The sequence below is a fragment of the Plectropomus leopardus genome, chromosome 18 (assembly GCF_026936395.1).
Source record: "Plectropomus leopardus strain MGB_pleo_1.0 chromosome 18, ASM2693639v1, whole genome shotgun sequence".
Lineage (NCBI taxonomy): Eukaryota > Metazoa > Chordata > Actinopteri > Perciformes > Serranidae > Plectropomus > Plectropomus leopardus.
The window spans coordinates 12,394,449-12,418,403 of record NC_142193.1 but is presented as its reverse complement, the minus strand read 5'-3'; the positions used below and the strand labels follow the sequence as shown (position 1 = coordinate 12,418,403).

General features: G+C 38.7%; 1 protein-coding gene across 3 annotated transcripts in view; it reads left to right on the top strand.

Annotated features, from left to right (window-relative positions):
• stat5a (signal transducer and activator of transcription 5a) overlaps positions 1 to 23,955 on the top strand; it is a 63,943-nt gene that overhangs the window by 18,429 nt on the left and 21,559 nt on the right. For 2 of the 3 annotated variants that reach the window (XM_088069537.1, XM_042504185.2), the window contains exon 2: positions 22,408 to 22,471. The exons of the other annotated variant lie outside the window; for it this stretch is intronic. The gene's annotated coding sequence lies outside the window, so the exon portion shown is untranslated. The remainder of the gene's footprint in view (positions 1 to 22,407; positions 22,472 to 23,955) is intronic. 3 annotated transcript variants of the gene reach the window in all.

Sequence of the window (23,955 nt, the reverse complement as noted above, 5' to 3'; positions counted from 1 at the left end):
GTGTGGCAGAGGTGCTGCACAGGAAGGCCAGGTGCTGCTCATGACAAACATGTTTTTTCTGGTCATTAAGTGATTCTCCAGAAATGGACACTTCTGTAGGGCAAGGTCCAAGTATTGTCGATAAAGGCCAACTGTTATAAAGGAATGTGATGTTTATGTCACGTGTCAAGTCTCTATGCTGGATCAAACCTAATATCAATATTTTTCTTACATTTGTACATTTCACTATAGATTCCATTCCATTTATACATTGATAAGGGTCAGTGCAATCCCGAAACAGTTTCTTTAAAGGATAACTTCTGTAATTTTCAACCTGGATCCCCTTTTCTTATGTGTTTAAGTGACTAATGGGAACAAAAAATTTGGAAATTTGTCCAGTATTGAGCGAGAGCGCTGCAGCAAGCAGCTGTAAAACAGGCTGCAACATTACAGAAAGGATGGCTTTTAGACCTTTTAGGTCTTTTTTAAATTCAACTTGTTTCACCAAAAAGAGCCCAGAAGTTGCTAGTGCCCAACCCACCAGACTCCATATCAATATACAGTAATTCTATATAGCAGTCTATTTTTACATCTAACTGAGTGAAGTAAGGTTTTATTTCAGTCAGACCAGAGTTGTTGATTTTTGGAACAATGGAAAGAAAAACCAAAACAGTCTTGAGAGTTTATTTTGTTTCTGTCAAATCTGAATGAAGTGCTTTTTACGATGATAAAATTACTGTTTATTTAAATGGAGTCTGGTGGCTTTGCCGATAGTGATTTTGGGTAGAACAGAAATTATTTGACTCTATATCTTACTCTTAACAAACAGGTTGAATTCTGTAGGAAAGACCTCCCATTTGGTTGTTAGACACTTAACAATCTGAGCTTGTCAGTGGTAAAAACAAAAAACACTTAATGAACGTAAGTGGTTACATTGCATCCTGTTTTGAGGCTGCTGGCTGCAGCCCCCCTGCTGCACAATTTACTTGACCAATTTTAAAAATTGTTGTTCAGGATTGCAGGCCCTTAGGCTCAAAAAACATAGTAAAATAGGGTCCAGGTGAAAAAAAAAACTGCACCTACCCTTTTTAAAAAAAGCAACACTCTATTTTAAAATGAAGTTAATAGACATCATTTATTACTGTAATTTGTGCTATAATGGATTTTTTTCCATTTTATTGGGTACAGTTTACATCTTGTGTTCTGGTCTTCGAAGAGTGGATATTGTGATGTTGTATAATATAGAAAATACGTACTATAAAATGTAGCTTTCATATTGCTCAAAAAAGTATCAGGCTTATTTCTTAAAAGCATACTATTGGATATATTAGACATAGAACCTTTTACATAAATGGCCTATAAGTCTTTCCTGTTAATGAGTCATACAAAGTCGGAGCTATTTGTCAGTATGAATCAGAGAATATAATAATATGGCAAAGGAACAAAAGAGCTCTTTTTCAGTATTAACTTTGCTCCTGTGGGGACATGTGCTGTGAACTGAACTGAAATGTAAGTCTCTCTCTCTGTGGTTGTGCCAGGTACTAATTTGGCTTGGTCTTCTCTTCAGGGGCCCCTCTTACCAGGCCTGAAAAAACGATGGTGGCAGGAGGGGGCCCCTGTGGCAGATCCTGACTCTGAACAATAGCTTTAACGCTAATGCTTCGCTCTGCTCCACTACCTCAGCAGGATAATTAAAATAGTTTTGCTCTTCTGTGAAGATTCAAATAATATAAAGCCAAATAAAAAAACCCAACAAGAATTCCCCACAAATAATTATAAATCAACTTGCAGACTGTTTTTATGTAACAGCCGTACGTTATTATCGATTTTGCTGAGATTGAACAGCAGTGACTTGAATTAAAGGGTAATATTTGGCTTTATATCAGCAAATTAATATATTTGGCACTATATCAGCAAATTAATAGATCATCTAACCATTAATTTTTTACATGCCTTTGAAACAGAAAGCAGGCAGAAACAGCCAGTCATGCTGCATGCATGTGGAAGTGACACAGCAGTTCGGGTGTCAAACCACTATGATGCTGAAGGTCTGTGTTTGCAGATTAGAGCTCCCAACACGTGTTTGGTGAAGAAGAGAAGGGAAGGGACGTTATTACAATTACCCCAAATGCCCTGAGCTAACACATGGACCAGTGATCTTATTTGTCTGGATCTGTTGCATGTTCTTTGTTTCCAATTCATGCTGTATGTAGGTTAAGCTTCTTGTTGGGTGATTATTTTGGAAAGCGCTTTTCTTTCCTACCAGTCAGTCTGAAGCCTTCTGCTCCATGCATGTTGTCATCCCAGAGTGTGGGGTATTCAGATGGAAAAGCCCTCCTGTTGGTTATCTATTGCAGAACAATGAATAACAAAAGATGTCAACAGCCCATTTGTTAATGGAAGGCAGTGAGCTGGATTTTGTAGGACATGAATTGAAGCAAATTTTGACAAGTTTTTAGTCTGGAAAACATGCACAGAGAGTCAGCTGAGCCCAACAGCAGGAAGCCAGATGGATCAGTGATATGTTGGGAATGTCTGGACATGATGATGCGATTTGTCCCTTCTCGATTTCCTCTGTAACAAAATTCTAATCAGAATTTGATATGAGAAGTTTGGCAGAACCACTTGTTCCTTGTCTGTAAAGTTTGGATCAATCAATCACCCTTGATTTATAGCATGGAGAAAACACTGAAGGCAGACCTCATTTATAATGATGCAGAGTTTTCAATTAAAAACTAACGCAAATTAGTTGGTAGAACCAAAACAAAGAAATCAGTTAAAACACTGTATACAAATATAAAAACCGATAAAAACAGTAAAATGAGCTAAAATGGTTACACACGGACACACATTTGGCACTGACCATGGCTGTGAATTGTCCATATTGGGAGAGTACCAATCCGCTGGAGGTCGTTCCATGAGTTGGCAGCACTGATTGAAAAAACATTCAAAGAGCCAAACATGTTCATGAGACTTAAGCACAAGACTGTCATGAGAGTGCGTTAGATAACGTTAAGAGTTCCAAACCAGCATCGCTGTGATGTAAGGTTATTGGTTTATTGATTTATCTATCAAGCCTTTTTTGGTAAGCTACCAAGCTTACCAAAGAGGGCTTGATAGATAAACCAGTGCCATGTTTATTATGCCACTCTTCCAGGGAATTCTAACTAACATTGTCATACAGGATGTAATGATGATTGATATAAACATCAGTAGTAATAAACCTAAGTGGAGAATAATAAACAACATCCAAGGGCTTAAAAGTAGAGGCAGAAACAGTCTTATTAATCACATCACCATAGGGAAAATGAGCTTCAACTATCCTTTTCCTGCAAATCATTGGGAATTTTCTTCTATAGAAGTAGAATTCTTTGTTGTAATTTATTAACAACATTATCTATTTAAATGTGAGTTTGCAATCAATCCAGGTATTTATATTTTCTTATTCTCTTGCAAAGTGATTATATGAAAGTTCCAACTACCACAAGCTCTAGAGAACAACATACCTTTGTTTTATGTACATTTAATGAGCTGAAGATCATTAAATGAACTTGGAAAACATTGCACAGCTAGCTGAGCCAAGTCAGCAATACAGTAGATTATAGTATCATCAGCATACAAATGTGCATGACAGTTAGTTCAAAATAGAATGATGTAAAAATTGTTAAAAGATCTGGACCTAGGGTTGAACCTTGTGCAACCCCTGAAGTATGTACAAGTAAGGAATGACTGACCATGTCAAATGCCTTGGATGATCCATAAAGATGGTAGCACAACATTTTCTTGGATCCAAGGCACTGACATTGTAATTCAAAGCCAAGGTGATGGCAGAAACAGTGCTGTGCAGAGACCTGAACCCAGATTGACATGGGCTCAGAATGGAGTTTGTAGTGAGAATTGACAATTTAGAATGGTTGCTTGGATTTTTGCTAAATTATATAATTTGGATATTGGGCTACAGTTATTTCTATTCTTTCTCCACTCATATTCAAGGGGGTGAGCAGTTTTCCAAAGAAAATGAAATTTGGAAACAAAGACGGTCAAAAGGAATAGCCTGATGAGTGATATTTCCATGACAATAAATCATCCACTGAGCAGCCCAGATTACCAAATACCTCTTAAAGCTTGCCTGACTGCGATGAGCAAAACCAAAATTTGTGGGCTGGCTTCGCCACACTTGTGAATGTGTGTTGAAGTGTAATTTTCCTTCTTAAAGGATTGTGGCAATTTGTCAAAATGCAGCCAAGATTTCTGCATCGGCCTTGAGTACTTTATTCCACTGGTCACTGACCTTTTCATCTCTACCTCTTTTTTGTTTTTAGCTCCTTTATCCATCTAATTTGTATTTTTTTCAACGTAGTCCAATTTCTCTCTTGATTTAATTCATGTGCTTCTTGACCTCTCACATTACATGCAATATATGAGGATAATGGCGCACATTTTCAGTCTCCCCTTGAAGGCATTGTTTGTCTGTTCACATGAAAAGTGAATCTCAAATAGTGAAAAATGAAAATAGGAGGGAGTTCGAGAGAGTTGTTCAGACCCTTGCTCCTTTTTAAGCTGGCTAATCACAGCATGGAATGGGTATCATTGTCATATTGTGTGTTTTGAAAAGTTACAGAATTTATCAGAAACAAGCCCCCTCCAATTATGACATCTAAAAGGTGTGGAAGGAGGGGGGTTTTGAAGCTATTCGGTCATCCGACAAGCATTTCTGATGAAGCATAGTGGCAGCTTAAAGGGTTGCAGCCAGGCTTAGAATTCCTGTCTGTTTTTACAAGAGGACTAACACTATCCTGTGCTGATGTCTCATTATAGCAGACTGCTAGACAGTGACAACTGGCTAGCTGGTTGTCCTGCTGTCTGTGTCTGCTCAGTGGTTTTCTGGCCACAGGATTCTGCTCCAAAAGTGGCTCCACTCCAGCAAGCTGGCATTCCTGCTGCCTTGGACTTGAGCTTCAAGCCAGGTCCACATATAACACTCTCTCTGGGGCTCCGATTATATAATGTCACCCACTGGTTCTCTGTAGTTGACACCAATGCGCATGAATGCACTCAGATGCGCAGACACAATTGCATATGGAGACTTATAAGTGTAGAAATGGAGCTTTCAATGTCCAGAAGAGACAAGGCAAAGATCAGTGGGTTGTCACTGTTGCAGACAAGACAGAGACTAAGAAGACAAATACAGAAGTAATGTCAAGCATGACTCATCACTTATGTACAGTGTAGTTTTTATTGTTCAGGTTTTACAGTTTTTGTAACAAGATTCAAAGGTGGGAAAGTGACTTTAAACTGACTTATTAAATGTATACACTTACAGATAAATATAGGACTGAATGATATCAGACAATAATGACAGATAATTCCCCTTGATATATGCACCTATTAATTTTGTGGCTTCAATTGTTTAAAAAAAGGAAGTTAAACTGGTGGGCTTTTTTTTCTAGTATTTTATGCTTAGAGTAGAGAACGTGTGAACTTTGTACAAATGACAACTACTTTTCAAAGAACTGGTCGGCAGCCTTTTTTTTTCCATTCATACAAAATGAAAATCAACAGGCTGATCTGAAACAATTTGTCATTGTGCCTAATTAAAAAATCTTCATAAGTCCATGCATTGGTAAGGAAGAACTGTTTAAAAACTCTTATTGTGGTGCATTCAAGGACTCTATTGGGAAAAATCCACAGAAAGATGACGAAATACTCAATCAAGCGTTTTCAGTCTGCAATTTGATTTTCATACAGTATAATATCAATATATTTGGATTACAGTGGATGTCTGGGTGACAAGAAATCATCTTAAAAATTATGATAAGCTGTAGAAAATGTTCAGCAGTAATTCTAAGTACATGCTTTTTGTAGTTACTTGAGCGCTGCCTTAAATGCAAACACTTGGGGGATGCATGCATGGAGGTCCTGCAGAGGAGAAAGAAATGACAGCACAACAGAGCTCAGCTGTTAATTTGTTCACCTGTTTGCATGTCTGCATCTGTTGCTTTATGGTAAACAAAAATGCACACAAACACACAGTAAGTGGTTGCTGGGTCAACTCTGCACGACTCTATGTTTATATTAGTACATTAACAGATCTCTATCTGCAGGACACACGGTGCCAAATTATGCTCCGAAACAAAGTTTACAGCTACTAGAAATGGAGGTGAAATGGTCAGTGTGCACTCCATGTATTCAGCTTTCATGATGTTAAATATTTTTATGCTTTGAGGCAGTTTATTTTGCCCCAGTACAGCTGTTCTACTTTGCACCTACTGTACAATATGGACTTTGTGCTGCACTTTAACAAACAATAGATTCGTTCTTACATGTGAAAGTGTTTTTAAAGCTGCACAGTTTCCTTTTCATATATAGGCTGCAGCCTTTCTTACCTCAAATACCCTGACTTGCTCTTAGGCGTCTGTGCAGATGGTTGGAGAGCATGAGCTGGGGGAACAAAGCAGATCATTGGCTGGTCGAGCTCTGGCTGGAAGGGGTTTAGGGCGGGTGTTTCAGAGGCCAGCAGGCCAGCTGAGCACAATGAGGTCACACAGCGAGTACAGAGAGTACAGCAATAGAGATCTGTAAGAGCCACTCATTTCCCTCCCCATGAAGCACTGAGTGGCAACACATGGTGTGTGCATCTGTAACTATGTTAAATATAGCTATACTAATTGGATGCCAGTATTTATAGGATACTGTTTTATCCAAAACAACTTTGGTTAAGTGTAAAAAGCGATTCATTCAAAAATATTTACTGAAAATTTGCAGTTTTCATTAATGCATAGGAACACTTTGTGTTTCACAGCACTCATTGTAGACTTAAAAAAGTCACTTGGGGATCTTAAACTGGTGATCACAATAGAATAAAAAGATATCACTGCCTCTATCTGCCAGGCCTTTAAATAGTCCACTGCTCTCACAAGGTTGCAAAAGGCCACCATTGCAACATGTCATCACCAGTGAAGTAAGGCTTCTCTGTTACCAAAAAAAGGCTCGTCAAATGTACTTCTTTATAAAGTTTATCACGACCTCGTGCCAAAATGCTTGACTTGCTACACGTATTAGAGTCGTATACAATGCAGCAATGTACCAGTTTGCTTGTCCACGTAAGGCAATGACACACGTTATTTTCCAGGCTGGAGTCCGGCAGGGGGCTGTCACCTGCAGTATATTATGGCTCCCTGATTGATCCCACTTCATAGTGACTGCTGCTCCATCACTCACCCTGCAGGCTACCCTGCTCAGTCATGGCTCTAGCCGGTCACACAGAAATAACAGATTGCTCAGATCTGGTGGTTCATTAGGGAGGCAAGAGAGGAGCAAGTAGGAGCAGCGAAGAAGTAGGTCCGCTTTGACTGAGACAGGTATTGATTTTGCAGGGGGTTTTTTTCACTTTGCCTTCAGTATTGTCACTGCAGTTCAACTTTCTATTCATTTTTCAACCCCATTTGTTTCTGTGTACAGTTGATATATTCTCCCCATGCTTGTCTGGTGCTAAATTCTTCATACATAACAGACATCTCATTAACCTTAACAGATATACTGAAGTACATAGAACATAAATTGTAGCACATGACACAAAACATGATTGATCAAGAGCACAATCAATCATACAACAGCATTCAAATACCACCCATCAACAATGACCTCTTGACGATCATTTAACAGCCAGAGTTTAGAAAGTTAATGTTCTGGGAAATGAGAGTTCCTCCGACTGTTTGTCTGTGGTCTTCTGGTAGTTGGATGTGGGAAGAACATTCCTCTTGAAGTTGCAACCAGTGTCACACCATTAGTGGGCTACACATTTGAAATGATAATCAAGGAATAATGAAAACATAATATTCATCATATTTTTATTTGGTCTTGCCTCAGTAACTTTTTAAGCACAAAAGCACATTTTATACATTTATTCTTGGCATTGTGTGGCTTACAGTGACATGGAGATGCACCTTTTTCTCGTTTTCATTTCTTGTTGTGTTCAAGAAAATAAATTGAAGGAGGATTTCATCTTCTCTCTTAGGACAGTGTATCTCTTTTAGCCTTGGCTGATCTGCCCCCTCTGAGAGTTTTAGCAATCACACCATAATAATGTATCGGTCCCACAACCCCAGGGGAGGTTCTGTAAGCTCGCGGGTAATAACTTTATTGTCTCTCAGGAATGAGCTTCTGCACTGGCTTTACAGAGGTTGCTCTCATAGTCAGTGAAAATCTGCTTTCATGTGTGTACACATGTGTTTACTGTTGAAATGCAATAATTGAGACTGCAGCGATAATTCTGTCTATGGTCATAAATTCATGTGTGATTTAGTCCTCTCCATCTTACCATATTTGTCAGATTCTGGTTACGGTTTCAAAATATGACCTATACAGAAACACAGATACGATACACACATTTTCGGATTCAATCTAACTTACACTTTTCATTATCTGCTATCTTTATGGCAAGTAAACATAAAATGCAGCTTAGAAATCATAAGAAATAGACTGTTGTTATAACTACAGAATTTCCATATCAAAGTAATCCAGTGATATTTGTGCAAGTGCCTTGCAGACAGAAGTGCTCAGAGCTGATTCAGCATGCTTTTTGACAAAATGTAAACAAATACAGGCTACAAAAAAAAGATGGCTCATGTTGTAGCACGCAGCTGACTACATGCATGGCAACGTTGTACATCATGTTTACATCTATAAAGATGGTAGACAAGAGTAAGTTGAGGTTTGGGGTGCATTCATCCATGCAAACAATTCACACCACCTGGTTTGAAAACGATCCAGATTTCCTTGTTAAACTTGTCAGATGCAGCGTATTTGTGCTCAGTAATTGTTATTTAAGTGAAAAGAAATACTCACTTGTTGGCAAGACTTAATTAGTTTATGTCTCAGTGTCAGTGATATCTACGTAATACCCCCCCTTGGGCCATTGATCACCTGTGTGATAGTGGTCTGTCAGAGTCTATCTTCTTTTATTTCTGGCGGCTCATCATCACAGTAAGCACACGAAGCGTATCCTCAAGGCTCCGCTGCAGCACTGTGGGTAACTGGCTACCTGGGGGCATGTGTTGGCTTCTTTTTCTTCTTTACACAATTACAGCTGGTCTGTTGGTCAGAAGTGTGTGTCTAAGAGGACACAATACAAAAGGCAGAATGTCAGCTGTCAAGTACAGAAGTGCTTGTGTTTGGACATGATAACAGCGGGTTGCTCTGCCGTCTGTTTCGTCTGATCCATGAAGCAGTCAGTGATTATTTTTATGTCAAGTCCTTTATTTAACTTTGTCAGCTGTTGACAATGTTTACAATGCGTTAGACACAATCAACACAATTTAGAATGTGTGTTTATTTCAATTAAATACGATTTGGACTGCTACCAAAGTATATTTTTCGTATAGGTACCTAATATGCTTCTGCAGAAATTAAAGACTATAATATTTGATGTAGTGGGAGTGTCTTCTGTCAGGTTAACACAGGCTCTTACACCAAATGTTGCAGCAGAACCTCAACAAGGAGCTCCTTGCTGCATTATACTGACATGCAACATTTTCTGTCCTTTTTATTCCATTACCCTTCTGGCCCTGTAACAAGTGTTTTTGACACATCTCACTGTTGAGTATTCAGAAATCATTCACAATAAGAAATAAGCTCGAACACATAATACTGTGGCTGCAGGCTGCTTGAAAAGTGCCTTGTAGTTCATTTTCATTTATCCATGCCAGTAGCAGTGTTCTTTATTCCTCATGGTTTGTTTTCCAGTCTAATTGTTGTGTGTGTGTGTGTGTGTGTGTGTGTGTGTGTGGTCTTTAGAGATTATTTCTAGCTGTATGCAGAGTTCTCATCTTGTATTGTATATTATTATTTCTTAAGTATCTTTTCAAAAAATGTGATTTAATTGAACAAAATTTATACAATTATGATCCTCAGTTAGCAACCCCTGAACAGATCAGCTAGGAACAGTATCTGTTATACAGCAGTGCTTCTGTGTCATAGGGTGTAATATTTCCTTTAAAGAATGACTCAGTCAGGCTCCTAAACTGTCTCACATGTTAGCCATGTAGCCTCCTAATGGATCTTTTGCCCTCATAAAGCAAACCACAAATGACAACGGAATTACTCAAAACAAGTTTTACTTCAATTTCAGCAATAAGAATGAACAAAGACAAACTGAAAGATGTAGAGGGCTTCAAGTCAGTATTGCATATTGTACAGTTTTGCAGTTGAAACTGTAGAGTATTGAACATGATCAATCCTGAAATCTACTGTTCAGTATTAGGTCTATTTTAACAAATGATGTCATTCATTGTTTTCAAATTACTGGACTATAGGTCTGTTGTTGTGGAGTAAAACGACATCCCCTCCAGCTCTCTAGCGATCTTTTCCGGTGCCTCATATGTACCGGTGTACATATGAGGCAGGGCAACTTCAGCAAAATACTTGCAGCTTGGTAGCACATACCTGGGGTCAATAGTGTTCAGCATGAGGATAAACCCAGACTTTTCCACTGTATATATGGGCACTGTATCTTTAGTGATATACAGCATCAGTAACTCGCTTTCCTGTCAAACAGGACATTGTGGGAAAATTATTCCACGAATGTCGGCTGCTTTTTACCGCGTAGTTATGGGCTGACACAGTCGGCTTCATGCCTTTGTTTGAGATGATGAAATAAATTGGTTGTGCTGCTGCCTTTTGTTGCAACAGCTTTAAACAAATTTGCAGTGGACTGTGGTTTGTTTGAGATCTGATGCCCAAAAACCGAACCAGTTCCAAACAACTGACGAGACTCTTTCATTCTCATTAATGCTTGCTGTCAAGTTGCCATGTGTGTCTCTAGGAGGTAAGCGCAGGCGGAGGGTGTAGCTCACCATGAACTGCTGAAGCCCAAAGAGAGAGGCGAAGGAAGTGAAAAAGAAAATCTAGATTTTCATTTTAAAAATAGTCCTGAACCACAAATTTGCATTAATCAGTAAAATTGATTTATCACCCAGCCCTAATACAAGCTGTAGCTATTATTGCCACATAAACAGACACACAAAACATGCCCCCAACTGCTTCCAAATGGTGCACGCATTTGCACAGTTGTTTGGTCCATCACGTCAGTAACAGCTAAACAAAAAAAGCCAATCTTACTATTATGAGGATGTGACAGTGACAGCCATATTCCAGCTCAGGTCCTTGTTTAACTTGTTGCATGAAGAAATAACAGCGGGAGCTGACACTTAGTGTTAATTTAGTTTTATGAGCCATATTTAATTAAAGTTTGTCAACAATCAAATGTGAGACAATACATGAGCCACGTGAAAGCATCTGCACCCCCCACCCCCACCCCCAGTAATGTGTGTGCGCACATTACTGAGCTAATAAGTGATCTTCCTCATGTTGACAGCGTGATGGGATGTGGGTTGGAGCATAGCAACAGGACCTCAGGGCAGGTTGGACGACACAAAGACACTCTTGTAGTCTTCTGTCCCTCTCTTTTAGCTCCTGGTGCTTTTTGCTTGTCATGTGCTCCTCTGTGACAACAAGTCTCCCACAGATCCACATCCTCTTCTTCTATCATTCTTCAACATGAGGCGACTCACATTTGTTTGACCTTTGGTTAGGGATGGGACGATGTTATTGCAGACTACGTTAAAAAACAACCACAATAAGTTGATTCTGGTGAATCTACATTATTGGGATAACCTTAAATATCATGTTCAGCAGTACCCAAAGAGACTGCTGAGTGACTCTCCACAAAAAAGGCTGTTAAGCCTGTTTTTTTTTATATATATATATATTCCCACCTGCGGCCCTTTGCTGTGTGTCATCCCCTTTCCCTCTGCCCCCCCCCCCATTCTTGTCACTCACCAGTTACTCTATAATAGCAATTAAAAGCCCTAAAAAAAGAATTTTAAAAACATACAAACAATCAAAAGACAGGCCACATAATGCTTCTTTTTAAGATTTTTCAGGGCTTTTGTTGCTTTTATTAGAGAGACATGTGGCCCTCTACTTTGTGTTATCCTGTCTCTGCCTCTCTCCCACTTTTCCTTTAACTCTCCATTTGCTTTATAATAAATGCAATAAAGCCCTAAGAATTAATCTTTTATGTTTTTCATGATAAAAAATATGATGCCATTTCAAATAGTTGAAATGCCTTGCTTTTTAAGATTATGTCATTGTTTTGCACTAAAGAGGATGCCACTAAAAATAAGATGTAGGTCATATAAAAATATTTGTTTCTTGATGAAATGTAATTTTAAGTAATGCCATTATATTTTAATGCCATTTAAGAGTTTTAAGCATTTTTGATGTTTATTGGGATATCATGAATCACAATTATTTTGGCCAGGATAATCATGACATGAAATTTTCATGTAGTCACTGTGTGTGGTCAGGTTTGTGTATGTCAGACTCATTCTTCACTTCCCCCTCTCAGCTGCACCAGCATGTTTTCCATGCCCACAGATTAGATGGAGGTGCAAGTCATTAAAGGTTCCAGCCCTCATGTGCTTCAGACAGACGCTGTCAGACTGAAGTGGAGTCACATTTCACTGAACAGGTCCAGCAGCTAATTTAAAATCAAACCTCGTTAAATCTAACATAATTAGGGAATTCAAACATGAGATGATTAACAACAATTATTGGGTTTTCTGTTAGTCTGCTGTAAAAGTTAATGGGTTGACAAGACGTGAATTGGGCAGCCTGTAGTGTTTGCATCCAGGAGACTAGTGAGCCAGGTCTGTTTCTACCTGCCCCTTGACCCCACCGCCACCACCCTCAATCTTTTAATAAACAATCCCTCTGTTTAAACTATTCACAAACATTGTCCTTTTTCACATTCTTGCTGCTCTGGGGGTTAGTGTGTCCAGCACCTGCAGTCACATGACATGTTTGACCAGCATTTAAAGCTGCTTTTGTGTCTCTTTAAAAATATCCCTGAATGGGCCTAAGTTGCTTTGGAAATAGATGCAACCACATGCAGTGGACACAACACCGGAAGTAAGTTATGGGCTTAATTTATTCTCGGCAGATTTACTCTGTGGTGTTATTTATAAATGCTGGCTCAGGGTGGGTGTGTTAATGCATAGCCTCTGTCATGGAGCAGCTGGACTGTGGGAGAGATGGAGGGAGGAGAATAGAGGAGCACAGAGGCAGAGCAGAAGACACACAGCAAGACAGTTATTTATTTAGGACGTCTTTTAAAGACAGATCTGTCATAGTTACAGAAATGTATTTTTTGCTGCAGCTGTCCATCTCTTCTCACAGGGCAACATGAAGAGTCAGGAGTAGGGTTTATCAGTATTACAGTTGTTCAATATTAGGACTGCACACATAATCGAATTATTAGCAAAATTGCAAAACGGCCAAGTGGAGTATCAAAATCACAGGAGCTTAAATTCTATGAAAATGTTTTAATTTTTGTCAAATCCTAATCGATATTGCAGTATGAGACTTGATATCGTCTTAAATTATGGACTTTGTTATATCATATGTGTTGTCTTTTACTGGTTATGAAGGCTGCATTACAATAAAGTGTTGTAATTTTGTGATCTTTCTGAACTGTTCTAGCTGTTCTATTATTTACCTTCGCCTACTTAGTCATTATATTATCACATTACTGTTCAATTTCTTGTTTCTTTGAAAACTGGTTTTCAGAGTAAATTGTTCATAGTACAACAACAAATCTGCTCAGCTTGAAACCCTGATCATGACCATTGTCAACCAGTCAAGATGCTTTTCGGTGTCCAGGTACCAGGATTTATTTGGCTTCCATTCAGCAATATATTTAAGACAAGTCAAATCGAGAAAGTCAGTAAGTCTGCTCAGACCAGGATACAATACAACTTACCCATGTCAGCACTTCAAACATTCATTTCAAAGGACCATACTGTGTTTTGCATGTTATTGCCAGTTTAATCATGACATTATATTTTATATTTTATCATGTTGTATAACCACTTCTTCTGACTATTTTCAAAACCTATGACTAGATGACTATACCCTCCATATCAACCTTTTTCAACCAACATGCAAGTATTTAATGAGTGAGTAAATGCAATGGACAACAAAGTGAATGCAAAATAATCATATCATTAGGATCATGTCGTGCAGCCAACCTCCTGTGAGGCTATGTGTGGAAAAAAAAAAGTTTCTTTTAGTGTCAAGCGATTCATGGAAAAGAAAGGAAAAAAGCAAATTTAGCTGAAATGGTAAATGAAGAGATGAGGACAAAGAGCTCAAAGAGCTGTAGGTTAGTGAACTTTTGCTGATGAAACCTGAGTGAACTGGATTATGCACACTGTATTATTTTTTCATCCGGCTGCCGTTTTCAAGATAGTCCCTTTTCCAGTGATACAATTTTAGCAAGAACAACAGGCGGTAACTAAATCAGTAGATAAACTTTGAAACACAACACACTGTATAATTTTACCTTTTGACTGTCAACAGCAACTGGCCCAGACTGGAATAGAATCCTCCAACTATGTCCAGTAAGTTGTTGTGTCTCAATAAAAGCTAATAATAACTGATTTATTGTAACTACAACATATTTGATACTTGGCCAAATAATAGAAATGTGTCATGTCAGTAAAGAATGAAAATCAGCTTGCACAGACTTGAGTTCTGTGCTTTTCTCATGAAATAAAGTGTAAAGCGCTGATTCTTCCAGGTGGTTTACGCATATGACGATGGCAAGTTCCAACATGTAAGATCTGAGAGCCAGTTTCTGAACAGCATCCCATTCATATGCTACTGTATGAAATGTGTAAATCAGACCCAGACAAAATATTTATACATCAACACTGTGAAATTGATATTATGATTTGGCAGATTCCTTTATCAAACTGTGACACAGCTAAGTCAAAATCTCAACTGGAGCTTTTTGACAACCATCCAGATGAGTCTGTACTTTGAAATGTAGCACTGCATGGCCTTGATAGACATACTTAGACAGGAAAATGCTCTCTGTGTGGATGGGATGGATTGTCTATTTCTAGTTGTAAATGCAGAAAAAGAATTTAAAACCTGCTTTCACTATCACGTCAAATTGATAAGGTATTTTGATGTGTTTGATTGTTGTAACTTTTCTTAGCCTAAAAAGGTATGCTAACTAGAGCCCGACTGATACTCAGAGTGCTTGGTATCGACCAGAGGATTATGTTTTTATTTTATCGGGCTGTTTTAGAGTGCTTGGTTATGGAAGCAGGGTATTGAAACCTCACTGTACATCTAAAAGCCATGAAAGTGATGGGAAGGAATAAATGCCAGCCCCTCCGGTTGATGTATGAGCAGTCTGTTCTCAGGCAAGCTCAGAGGATAATGACTAACCAATTACATATCCTCCCTTCACAATACCAGCTCTTGCCCTCTGGCAGACAATACAGAGTTCCCCACAGCAAATGCAACCATTTTAAAAACTCATTTGTTCCTACCTCCATCAAACTTTTCAACAATGCTGCAGGGATTGTACAATAGTTCCATGATGTTTTAACAAGGGGGTGTGTGCAATATGTGTTATGTGCAATGAATATGAATTTTTTTGCATGTGCAGTTTTGATTATGTGCAATTTATTGCCAAAATTTCAAATTTGATATGATAAGTTATATCTATCCTGTCCCGTTCCGTCCCGTCCCATCCCTCCCATCCCGTCTCACTTGAATCTATCTATCTATCTACCTATATATATATATATATACAGAGACGGACTTTACTGTTTTTGCAGTCAAACACTTGTGACAAAGATATATAATAGAGGCAGGAAATCTTAAAAATGAAAAACCTAATGATTAGAAATTATCCCAAGCATCTTTTTTGCATTACTTTTTGTTTAAATCTTTTTTTCAGTTTTATATTGGTGCATAGAGGACAACATATATTCCAATACTGATATGTGTGACAGGCCATTATAAAGGCTGATTTTATCAGCTGACTGATATATTGATTGTGCTTTAATGTTTATGTAACAAAAGAGAAGGTTTTCAATCAGTTTAATAAGGCTTATTTTTTTATCGTAAATCACAGTCTTCAATTCTGTGTAAAAATTGTATTCTTGCTATTCATACGGTAAAAATATACTAATTGGGTGACTGTAATTTCATTTTAATTCTGTACTGACAAGAACTGAAACCATCACCTACTTGGAGATGTGAGGAAACTTCATCCATCAGTCCAATAGGCTGATGTGGCTAATAGTCAGTAATGTTCCTTCTGTGCAGTATTAAAGGTTGCAGATGTCGTTTGGTTGAAAGAAAAAAGTTCCCTTTAAACTACGCACAACAAGGTCTGTGGGTCGTTTTTAATAAGCAGGTCATGATTTCTAGAAAGAAATGATGATCTCTGCTGTTGACTTTTTCAAATGTATTTTTTGGTGCTTTGAGCACCACAAGCCAAGTGCCATCTAGTTCCCTTATATTTGAGAGAAGGCAGACATCTCTTGGTCCAGTATCTTTAACCCTTGGCAACTCACACGAAAACAATCTAGACTGATAAACAGCAATTCAGGTAAGACGAGAAAAATATATATTATTGATTTCAGAGTGAACCATCTTTTTAAATATGTTAATATTATTAACATATTAAATACTAAATACTTTAAAACCCCAAAAAACTAGCTGCAGCATCAGATGGCATGATGTTTGTGTGTGCCCTTTCGATTCTAGCGTTCACAGAGCTTTGGTGTAAAGGAGAGTGGTAAGATTGCTTTGAATTGTGGGTGGCACTTCACTTTTCTAACAGGAAGTGCTTACGCTGATGAATGGCAGTTTTTCCTCAAAGGAAAGAGTGGGTGACACAACTGCGTGTTTAATTTTACTTTGTTCACATTAGAGCCGGTTAAGTCAACATGCAGTTTGGGAATTTTAAAAAAACACATCTCAGCTGGGCTTTAAATACACACGCCACACGCTGCAAATGCTGCGCTTTGATTGTTGCAAGCCAACTGAGGACGACAGACGCTGATGATGATTCAGGGCTAGTACACGGGGGATTGTAGTGTTGTTCCTGTTGCCTGGATGGCTAAAGTTGTAATTTATTGCTCACAAGTGAAAATCATAGGAACATATCAGTCAGCAGAGGAGGAAGTCTGCTACTTAGATTGTTTGGCCTCTCCTCACACAAGCACACTCACCCAGAACCTCTCCCTGTTTTGAAGTGCATGGTGTACTGAAGACTCTCTGGCAGAACAGAACAGTGAAGGTTTGGCTGAAAAAAAAAACAATTTTATTTTTGTTGACTTATCCTTTTCTCATTTTCTTTCTTTTCTATTGATTGACTCATTTTGTATTTCATTTGCTGCAGGAACTGAACTGAACACAGGAACTGTGTGTGGCCAAATGCTGTTGTTGGCATGGATATATGCACTGTTTTGACAGATAGTGTGTGTTTGCAAGAATTTGTCCGAGGTATACACATTCTTCGCAGGATAACTCACCTTTGAGGCAACTAGTATTGAATAAAGAACTAGTGGCGAAGTGGCTGCTGTTGCATCATCTCACGTTGTTTCAAATAGCAAGCACCTTTATTTTAACTCCTCTGAATAACATAGTTTTGTTCAGTATGGTAAGATTTCTACCTGTGCACTTAAAAAGAGATAAATAATCTGAGAGTGAAAATGAAGCAGACATCTTTTGCTTTATGGAGAATCCTTTGCGGCTGTGCTAGGACAGGGTTTTGATTTGTATTTAGTTGCGTAATGCTAGCTGGAACCAATTCTCCTGGTTTCTCATCCAGTGACTCTCAACTCATAAATATGCCACGATTCTGCACAGTGGGTGAAAAAGAAAACCACTGTTCCTTGCATCTTTGCCAATGTTCTGTAAAGGAACTGAGGGAGAGGACTGGTTTTGCTTGGACTTTATGTCGAAGTGTGCGTTGTTTGGTATCTGAGAGAGAGGAATCAGACAGTGGAAGCCAATGTGGATTCATTCATTTAACTGGCAATTCATCAGTTGAGCAAAGTGAGTGCCTGGTGTTACCATGGTGTTGAATTGGTTTAAGTGCAGCATTTGTGTTTGTCTGACAGAGAGAGAGAGAGAGAGAAAGAAAGAGAGACAGAGAATAATCTGTTGGCAGTCAGTTCAAATATGGACGACAAAAGTATGTGTGAGTGTGAGAACGGCTTTCGAGATGGTGGTCTCTTTCCCTCAGTTGGAAAATAATGGCAATAAAGGTAAAAGAGCACAACAAGCAAGGATCTTTGAAAGTTGAGCCAATGTAGAAGTCACGTGTGTGCGAGTCTGTGCGAGTGTGAGTGTGTGTGTGTGCGTGTGTGTGTGTGTTTGCTTCTGTCTGTGTCTACTTTTAGTAAGAACCAATTTGAGTTTTATACCTTGAGACTGAGGACATTTTTGGACAGTGGTGACATTTTGGTCAGTCCTCACCTTCAGACAGACCTTCAAAGGCCTATTTGAGGGGCAGAATTAGTTTTTAAAGTTCAGGTTGAAATAAGGTTAGGGTGAGAGGCAAGGGAATGCATTATGACAATGAGTGTCTTAACAGGCATATAAGTGCAGGTGTGTATGCTTTAGGGTTGAGATGTATGATGGTTTATGCCTTGTTATAGTAGAAATTTGTCATCTGGTAGAGATTTGGAAGTAGCATTTGTACCATGCAAGCTGTTTGGGGCAGGCTGCAGCAAATCAGGGGCGAATTTTCCCATGATCTCATGATTTTGATGTGATCTGACGAATCCAGTTTCCTCGCTAGTAAAGTTGCAGCGGTATACAACTTCAGGGCATACTGTAGGACAGGGGTGTCCAAACCTTTTTTAATGGGTGCTAGGCCTGGAGACCAGTGACTTCTCGCAACATATGAGTAATTTTAAAAAATAAAATCACATTAAAATGAGACAAACACAACTATTCCTCGAAAAAATATTCAACATTCCTTTGCTCCTGAAAGAGGCGACACTAGCTGATGACTTGATGCTTCTTTTCAGTGGCTATACCTATCTAGCAGGAAATGTCTGCTGCTAGCTTGTCTGCTTGTTTGATGTCTGTTTATGAAAACACATCAGTTGCATACTTCCTACTTGGTGCATATGTACAAACTGTACTATAGTCCTGCCATCATGAGATGAACAGCAAAATGTGAAAGATAAGCCATGGCCCTCTAAAAATCGGTCAACCATGGTCATGCCTGCTGTAGTATGAAAAATTGTTGGTTATTATATCATGTACATTTGCTTTTCTACGGTATTGTTAAGAAAATTACATCGGGAGAATCTCATCTTTATTTTAGTTATTTTTAAAAGAGAGACTTTTACACGTTCCTCCTTTGAAAATGGTTTCAAGTTTCACTTTTAGTAATCAAGCATTTGTTCAACTGAACTGAACTGATAATAATAATTGTGTAAACTGTATGCTGAGACGGTTATCGTACCATGAAAATCTCATACTGTTGCGGCCCTACTCGCAAGTTCATGTAATTTTGGCAGACATAGAAGACAAGAGTTGTAAATACACAAACCACTCGAAATTATTATCCTCAGAGACCTTAAAGCTTGTATTTTCATAAAATGATCAAATTTCTCAATTGAATTTTGCAGAGCAATTACTCTATCCTGATATATATCATTATCCTGATATAAAATTGCATATATCCACAGTTTGCCAGATAGAGGATTGTGGCCATATCACCCACCCTGTGTGTGTTTATGCTCATAGATACAGGGAGAGTGCAAAATACAAGGGACACTTGTGCTGCCATCCAAATATAACACCACAAACCAAGGTCTGAAAAATGACGATGGAGTTAAATCCACACTTCACAGCTGGAGTGTTTATTGCCAGTCTGTTGTGTTTGATTGCAGTATATTGTACTATTAATGTGCCCATCCTTGTCTTCTGAGACATGGTGAAGACGTGTGAGTTGTTCAGCTGACATGATAACCTCCTGTGTAGAGTCAGGAGGCTCTTCCTTTCAAGTAGCGTCATTCTGTTTCCAGAAAACAGAGCTAACAGTGCTTCTTCTTCTGTTATGGGAAGAGAAACATATTAGTGAACATTAATATGAGACTTCATCTTGACCTACTGTGAACATGTGATAATTGGTTGAGTAAACCTCTGGGCTGTGTGTGTCATTACTTTGGCTAATTCATACATTTTTACTCTCACTGCTAGTACAAAGACATGTCACTTCAATCACTGATCAAGGAAAGATATCTAAACAGGTTCTCAGTGTGAGCAGAGCATGCAGACCTGCTAAAAAGGTCAAAGGTCCTCCCAAGTGATTAAATTCAGTCAGTCTCAACTGGAAGAGAATTTATTAAGTAACAAGAGGGTTAACTCAAACAAATTAGCCGGATGGTAGAGAAGCTAAGAAGAGTCGAGCCAAGGCAGACAGATCCAGACAGTAAAATAACGATACTCACATATTTGTCTGGAGAGTTATGCCAGCATGTGGGTTCCTGCTGCTCTGCGTCTTCAGAGTCCAGCCAAGAGAGAGAGCCCCTTTCGATCACAATAAGCCGAACGTCAGAGTCTCTGGCTCTGTGTGCATCATGATGGCGGTCATGACCGTCTTTCAGGCTGTAGTTCAAAGCTTTCTAGGCTCTTGATCGGGCCAAATACTCTCTGTATCTCTAAAGATGTCTGTTTTCAATTGGACTGTCCTGTTACTCCACATATGCACACATTGATCTTTTTTTTTCCTAAGATGAATTCTGAGAAAGAGACAAAAAACAAGGCTTTGACTTATCTTCAACAGACAAGACCTAAAGGAACACTGCATATTACAACATGGGTTTTATTTCTGTAGTGGCCATTGGTTCTTTTGGTTGTGGGCTACTCACCAAGTTTATTGGTCATATCTCACAACGTAGTGACTGATATATTTTCACTTCGGAGACTGTTTCAGAAATGTTAAGAAAAACATCAGTTTTGCCGAGGTGGAAATCACACATATGCAAGTCTAAAGTCTCAGCCTTCAGCCTTGTCAGGTGTGCAGGCTTTGCTCCAGAAACTGACCAATCATGTTCACTGTTGTGGTGGGGTGGACTATATTGTATCAATCTGGTCCCCTCTCCAAATTTTTAAGGTTTTTGTGGATCTTTGAATGAAGCGTGGGCGGAATGCTTCATGAGTTCTTTTTTTCCTCACCAGCCGTTTGTAGAGTTTGAGTCGCAGGGTGGACAACTAATAAGCTGATAAGATCAGAGCTGATCAGGTCAGATTTATGGATGAGAAGAGCCGCTACTGCAGCGGTGAGCAAATGCAAACTTTTAGACCCAGCATGATGAATGGTCAAGTTTTACTTTCACTGCGCCTGGAATTCTACTGCTCCACCTGTGCCCAGAATACGCTCTGCACTCTGAGAGTATGGTGCAATGAATAATTGAACAGTAGCCTAAATTTATTCCAAAAGTGCTCTTAATGAATGGTCAAGCTCTAAAAATATAAAATCTATACATGGCAGCAGATGCTGTTATCCTAGACGGCCACCACAAATAAATGAATGTGTTGGAAAACCTTGATGTTTCAAAAACAAAACACAACTTCTGAATAACTAGAAATGTGAAAGCCAAGTCAAATCTTTTATCACTGTTAGGCGAGCAGGTCTTAAGTCTTTAAATTTGCGCTGTCTGACTCGAGTCAAGTCGTATGAAGTCGTATCGTTCAGTGAGGACTGAGAGAAAATTGTGTTTTTATTGTGTTTTTAAATGTAACCAGCCTAATGTGGATAAACTTTTTTAACTACTGTACTTGCTGTATTTGTGCACACTCAAAGGTTTTCTGTGCTATGAGGGACACACTTTCGCTTCTATCTCCAAGTAAAGCAGTAGCTAATTTGGCCATACTGTTCTCTGTGATGATGGTCAACTTGTCTGATTGACTGTTTCCTCCCCCAGATGACTAAATTTTTATATCAACATTTTTTGAGAACTATCAAATACTTTATCGATAGGATAAAACCAATAAAATAAGGAACTAGAGTTTTCATTAACAATATTATTTTGTTGTTGTTGTGGTTTTATATATCAGACTTAAATATGTAAGACTGGAGAATATCTGTTCATGCAGTTCCATTTAAAATTGCTTTCTGGCCACATCTCAAATGTCTTTTTAATTGCAGCATCTTTGAAATCTGCACATAACATTACTAAGAGCCTTTGTTTTAATGCTCAGCCTTAGGACATTTCATAAAGTTTGTCATGATGTTGACGTGTCCAACACAACTGGAATAAATAGAAATCTGTTCAGTGGACTTTCCCTCTCACCCTTTCAGCTCTCTCAAAACCTTTCATGCTTTTTTGTTAATGCTCCGGTCCTTGTGAAAAAAAATGATAGCTTCCTCAGAAGCACCCAAGGTTGACTCACTTCCTCCTTTTGCTTTCTCTCTCTCTGACTCTCTGTGTGTGTGTGTGTGTGTCTCTCTCTCTCTCTCTCTCTCTCTCTCTCTCTCTCTCTCTCTCTCTCTCTCTCTCTCTCTCTCTCTTTCTCTCTCTCTGGCTGTCTCAGGTTTGTGGTGCTCCTCTTTAGAGTTTCCTGCTGTTACATGGTAACACAGAGCTGAAGGAAAGAGGTAAGGTGTATTTTAGTTCTTTTTTTCTATTCTGCAGTGATGTTGGTGGTAAAATAAGTAACATGTTACAGTTTTGATCATTTATTGTCAAGAGAGAACCGAGACAAGAGATCTTTCGGTTTTTACAGCACATCTCAAGTTCACGTCAGGACATTTGGATGTTGTGGTTAGAGTCAAACAACTGCTGGGAAGCATCTCATTCTCTGGTTGGAAGTGAGAATAGAGGCGCTAATGGTGGGCAAACAGCCCCTGGAGCCTCTACCTCAAAGAGCTGTTAAAGAGACAGACTCACCATTAAACCCCAATTTGTCCCTCTGTCTTTGGCAGCACAACAAACACTGTTTAAAGTTTTAGCTCCCAGCATGCTCTGTTGAGCCTGTTTTATGTGTCTCTGTAATACAGGATGGTACAGAGAGACAGTAGTGTACCCACAATGGGTGTTATAGAAAAAGGTGCTAGAAAAGGTTTTGGGTGCTTCCTGTTCGGTTCCTCCTCCAATCAGCTGAGTGAGCGAGTGCTGATGCTCGCTGCTGATGCCCTCACAGATAAAACATATGGATGTTACTCATTTGAGAAGCATTTTATTGTCTTTTGAAAATACGCTCTGAAAATGTGTTCATACACACAGTTTGTCAGCAATCTGCATATTCAAACTAAAGCAGCATTTGGTGTCATGTTTGTGTTTTAACCTCATTGTTCCAGGTGGCAAAAGTTTCATCAAACAGCTGCGTGACATATTAACAGATATGATTTATTTATACATTACTGTCTTTGTTTATCTGGACAGATGCAACACAGTACAACTGATCAGCACACAGTCGTAACAGAGGATAAAGAGCATCTCCAATCCTTTATCCCTTTTAAACCATACGCATAAATCGAGCTGGGTAATATAACAATATTATTTAGATATTTGGATATGCGACTAGATATCATCTTCAATTTTTGTAATCATATTATTGGAACTGTTGTTATTTCTGGGTTTTAAAGGCTACATTACAGTAAAGTGATTTAATTTTTTGAACTTACCAGGTTGTTTTAGTTGTTCTATAATTTGCTTTTACTTACTTAGTCATTAAATCCACATTACTGATGATTATTTATCAAAGACTGCATTGTGTAAATATTTTGTGAAAGTACTAATAGTCAACCCTACAATATAGCGACATATATTGTAGGTATTTAGTCAAAACTATTGTGATAATGTTAGGGCTTTACCTGACTCTGAATTATGTCAGTTGAATCAAATAATTCTGAAATAAATTGGCTATCAAATAAGAATATTTATCCATTAGTGTCTTTTTTTTTTTACATAGAAAGTTTGAGAGTGTGAGCGGGATTCGGCAGGCCTTTTAGGGTGACAGTGACGTTCAGCTAATAGGCTATCGCAAACAAGCCAAGTTAGCCCTCTGAGAGCAGTGTGAAAGCAAGAACCCTGCAGCTGAATCTGAAGTACAGTGTTCATTGAATGACAAAAAAAATAA